Source organism: Mirounga angustirostris, unplaced genomic scaffold (genome assembly GCF_029215605.1).
Source record: "Mirounga angustirostris isolate CCGP_5_RB_7025 unplaced genomic scaffold, mMirAng1.0.hap1 SCAF_15, whole genome shotgun sequence".
NCBI lineage: Eukaryota > Metazoa > Chordata > Mammalia > Carnivora > Phocidae > Mirounga > Mirounga angustirostris.
The window spans coordinates 31,974,450-31,979,930 of record NW_026991723.1 but is presented as its reverse complement, the minus strand read 5'-3'; the positions used below and the strand labels follow the sequence as shown (position 1 = coordinate 31,979,930).

Here is a 5,481-nt window from a genome sequence, read left to right as displayed (position 1 = left end):
TCTAAAAACCACACCTCTAGTAAGCCAATGATACTAAAACGTGAATTTATTTTTTTATTTAAAAAATTTTTATTTATTAATTTTGAAATTCCAGTATCATTATAAAACCTGAATTTATAATAAGGAGGTAATGCCCATTATCTCCTAAAACAATAGCAACAACAAAATACTCAATTTTTTTTTGACAATAGAAAACCACAGTTAATTTATTAACACTTTTAAAGGTTTGGGGGCTTCATTCATCTTGACTAAATTATAGTGTAGCTACCTAGTGTCTTGCAGAGAAGGGGGCCATGAGGGGATTTTTATCAGTTGTTTTTTTGTTTTTTTGTTTTTTTTGCTATTTTTCAGGCGTGGTATTCAGCTGCAAAGGAAGATATTTTCATACTGGAATGAATGTTTCTGATTCTTGCCTTGCCAATGTAGGGCCTACCCTAGGACACTGAGAGCCTGGAGAGCTACGGCTGGCCTGATGGAGTCAATGGATATCAGGAAGAGAATGTCCAGAGGTCAAGGAAGAGTTGAAATTTGGAGAGACTATCTGTGGCTCTAGGAAGCTGAAGCAGGAGTCTTATTTTAAGGTGCCTGAGGCTTTCATCTGTGAGTCAGGCAGGAAGTATTAAAGGCCTCAGCTTTCTCAGAAAAGTAGGGGGGTAAATATACGTGAACATCAGGCTGAAAGTCCAGGACTCCAATGATCCATCCAACCTCACAGGTTTCATGGTTCTTGACTGCTTATCGCAGTATCTCTAGGGCCTTGTCTGATCCAACTGGAACCAGTAGATGTCCAGAGGGAATGAGGAAGTACAGGGGCATTAATATTGTATAGGCAAACATGACTAAAGAGAGATGGGATACAGGAAGGAATCAGCAGATAAATTGCCCACCCTTTCTAACAGAAGATTTCGAGACAGAATGGCTCCATATGGCCTTTTCTAGAGGGGTCCCGTGACACTGAGCAGTCCATTGCTACAGCCAGTTTAGTAATGCACTATTGTGTTTACCTTCTCTCCTTACCTGAATGAATTCTCTTTTTTTTTCACTCTTGCCTTCCTGACATTATACTCCCCAATAACACATTAGCACAAAAGCTTTGAATTGGGCTCTGTTTTGTTTTGTTTTTTTGTTGTTTGTTGTTGTTTAAATTGAGGCTAAGAAAATGGATTCCAGCATAGCCCTAAAAAGAAAACTCTCAGGATGGAATTTTGGAGTTGGTTTACCTTCTTGACTAAAGGCAATAGAGACCCCACTGTGGTGGTAAGTGGGAGGATAATGACCCCTGGCAGTGAAATCACAATGAAGTTTTGCCTGTGGTTACTTGGGAGGAGATGCAAGGTAGAAGGCAAGGCATTCCGAGATCATTATGTGGAAAATACTAATTATAAGACTTCTCACATGGTGTGACTGCCTTTGATGGCAGTAGAAATCTTATATAAAGAAAATGATACTTTCCTCAGCTGCCAATAAGGAGCTCAGTCCTTCTGAGAAAGCTAAGTCGGCATTGGGGTCAGGCCCTTACTTTATCCGGCAACTAGCACTGAGCCTGGCAGTGAACACTCAGCATTTGCCTGCACCATGGCTTTTGTCTAGGAGCTCGCCTGCATCTTCTTAGCCCTCATTGTGCATGATGATGAGGTGACAATCATGGAGGTTAAGATCAATGCCCTCATTAAAGCAGAGGGTGTAAATGTTGAACCTTTCTTGCCGGGCTTGTTTGCAAAAGCCCTGGTCAATGTCAACATCAGAAGCCTCATCTGCAACCTAGGGGCTGGTGGACCTGACCCAGCAGCTGGTGCTGCCCTAGCAGGAGGTCCTGCTCCCTCCACCACTGCTGCCCCAGCTGAGGAGAAGAAAGTAGAAGCCAAAAAAGAAGAATCGGAGGAGTCTGATGATGACATGGACTTTGGTCTTTTTGACTAAACCTCTTCTGTAAACTGTTCAGTAAATAGCTAAACTCTTGGGCACTTGGGGGCTTAAGTGGTTAAGCATCTGCCTTCGGCTCGGGTCATGATCCCAGGGTCCTGGGATCAAGCCCTGTGCCGGTGTGTGTGTGGGGGTGTGCCTGCTCAGCAGAGAGTCTGCTTCTCCCTCGGCCCCTCCCCCCAACTTGTGCGATCTCTTTCTCTTTCTCAAATAAATAAATAAAATCTTTAAAAACATAAATAACTGAACTCTTAAAAAAAAGGGGGCACCTGGGTGCCTCAGTCAGTTGAGCACCAGCTCTTGCTTTTGGCTCAGGTCATGGGTTTGAGCCCCAAGTTGGGCTCTGTGCTGGGCGTGGAGTCTGCTTAAGATTCTCTCTCTCTCTCCCCCTCTCTCTCTGCCCCTCCCCCACTCTCCCTCTCTCTAAAAAAAAAGAAAGAAAGAAAAGAAAATGATATACTCAGGGCAGCTAATGGCATACTTAAGGGTTCCTCTGAAAACCAGAGGTGTCAATGGTAGTCCAGTGTCAGGGTAGACTGGTTTGAAAATCAGATCCAGATTCTAATTATAAGGACTCTAGAGATGTAAAGGAAATTAAATTTGTAACTTCTATATATATATATACTATTTAAAACCAGGACTCAGATGGGGAAGAGGGCACAAAAGACCTGTGATGAGGATATTTGAATGGATAAATCTAAGAACACTGAACTAAAAAATTCCCTGGAATAATTCCTGGGCCAGTGGAATCCACTGGTTTCCTTTGCCAAAGGAAAACACCCTCCCCTTTCCTAGAGTCTCTACAATGGCCTCACCCGAAGCAGGTGCTAATAAGATGATACTTGTTCTCTTTAAAAGCTGCCTCTGCCACAACTTATCACCACTGGGCCAATAACCAGGATCATATTTCAGTACAGCCTGAGAGGAAATATACAGTCCCTACTTAGGGAAGAAATAGACTACCTAATAAACATATGACAGAATCTGGCCCTTATGTATCAGCAGGAAACAAGGGAATATGTATAGAAGTGTATTTTGAGGATATCAGATCAGGGGAATCTAAGTCTGGATAGGGGAGAATTCACAGGTATGGGGTATCTTGTATGACTCAGGATTCAATGTTCCAGGACCTAGAGTTGCTCTAAACACACTGTCAGTTTGGATCCTTGAAACTTGGTCATGACAATGGCCTAGAGTATGTGAGGTCAAGTTGCCAGTGGTCTTGACCAATGAAGACATATGGATCAGAGAAGCAGGAATGTTAGAATGGATTTACTATGTACAACCTGAGGACCTATCACTGATTCTGATTATAAGTTCCCTGGAAGGACTCAGAGCTCACTCCTATCTCTAAGGCAATAGGAAATATACTAGGACTGGGTATGCCAGTTTCTTTAGGAAGCTTAGTGATGTCTGTTCTCTGCAGGTAATGACTGAGATGTGGCATGGAAATTAGGCCATCTAATATAAATGAGGACAATGGGATTCCAGAATGAAAGAGACCAGTGGCAGGACTTAATTCTCAGAGGCAAGATGGACATAATTATTGCAATGGGCATCAAAATCAGAATAGCAGTTAGAGTGTCATGACTTACATGGATCTAGTGATTTTAGGGGCAAGATACATGGACAACTGGGGCTCCTGGGTGGCTCAGTTGTTAAGCATCTGCCTTCGGCTCAGGTCATGGTCCCAGGATCCTGGGATCAAGCCCCTCATTGGGCTCCCTGCTCATCGGGAAGCCTGCTTCTCCCTCTCCCACTCCACCTGCTTGTGTTCCCTCTCTCACTGTGTCTCTCTCTGTCAAATAAATAAAATCTTAAAAAAAAAAAAGATACACGGAGAACTTATTAGGCATTGCTTGATTTGGATAATAGAAAATGAAGAGCTAGAAAGCTGACATCAGTGCTAAAGTGAAAACTCACCCAGTTTCTAGAACTAAATACACCCAGAGTCCATTGACTGAAGACGAGACCAGGTTTCCTTGAGGAAGAACCTAGCAATGCCAGTAGAGTATATAGGACAATATTCTTCTGATCCTTCCCTAAGGGGACCTTTGGTCATTTACAAGTGTGCCAGGGGAAAAGGCAATAACCAGGCTTTCCAAATCTGTTAGGTAGGAAGTCTGAGCTGGCACTGGCATTAATATTAAGAGGCCCAAAATACTGTCCTGTCTTCCAGTTAGAATGGGAGTTATGGTAGCCAGATGATAAATGGAGCTTCAGTGCAAGTCCAATTCACAGTGGTATCAATGAGTCAGCAGACCTGTCCTGTAGGTATTCCCTACATATATTCTAGTTTTTCCTTGAATATACAAATGGAATAGCTATCAGCTGAAATAGGTATCAGAACTTTTACATGGGTTTCCTGTACTATGTAAATTAAGGGTCATTATTTTCAGAAAGGCCAAGTGACAGTGCCAGAAACTGACTACTCCCTCAGTAAAAAGGTAAATTATAAATAATGCCTTATCCCAGAAGGGATTGCAATGATTTGCACCACTATAAGACTTGAAAGATGTGGGGGTTGTGGTCCCCATTGCATTTCCTTTCAGTTCACCTCTCTATTCTCTCAAAACCGAGGGATGTTGAGAGATGATGGTGGACCACCATACATCCAGTAGTGACAGTCTCAGTTATGGCTTGTGGGCAGGATATGGTTATATTTACAGAAGCACATTCATTTATCTTCTGACATTTGCCATGTGGATATTGGTGTAGTGAATGCTTGCTTCCAATCCTCATCTGTAAGGAGTATCAAAATCTGTTTGCCTTTATAGAGTAGGAACAGCATGGAGTTAATGCCTTAGGGGGCAAACTTTTACTTATGGGAAAGGGGAGGTGAAAAAAACTGAAAGATAAATTGCCTGCCCTTCAAAGATTCCAAGATGCGGTAATTCCAGAATGCCTTTCTGGAGATATCCCACATTATCAAAGAACTTTTTAAGTCTCTTTTATAAGTATGACCAGCTCAGTAAATACACAAAAGATTGTATTACCTTTTTGTCCTTCCTTGCTTCATTTACCTTTTCCCTTTGTTTTTGCCTCTCTGGCTGTGAATCTCCAAGGAAGAATTAGCACAGAGATTTGCTTCATGTTGCTTTTAAGAATCTGAGCTAAGAAAACGGCCCTCCATACTCTCCTTACCCAACACCAACTAGTTGAACTTAGAAAAGGAAACATAAATGTGTAGATAAGCACATGTTAATTTTGAAAGACTGCTGCTCTCCATTATTTCTATGAAATCAATGGAGAAGATGTAGTAAATGTCAGATTGTTTAAAAATTAACTACAGATTGCGTTTAAAAATATTTATACAATAAAGTGGTGCCTGGGTGGCTCAGTTGGTTAAGCGACTGACTTTTGATTTTGGCTCAGGTCATGGTCTCAGAGTCCTGAGATCAAGCCCTGCATTGGGCTCTGAACTCAGCAGGAAGACAGCTTGAGATTCTCTCTCTCCCTCTACCTCGGCCCCCCACCCCCTACTCTCATTCTCTAAAATAAATAAATAAATCTTTAAAAAATATTTGCATAGTAGAAATATAAGTTCTATTTACCTCT

General features: G+C 41.9%; 1 pseudogene; it reads left to right on the top strand.

The window, feature by feature from the left end:
• The first annotated feature begins 1,575 nt into the window (after window positions 1-1,575).
• Window positions 1,576-1,920, top strand: LOC123840985 (large ribosomal subunit protein P1-like; annotated as a pseudogene).
• The last annotated feature ends 3,561 nt before the right edge of the window (window positions 1,921-5,481 follow it).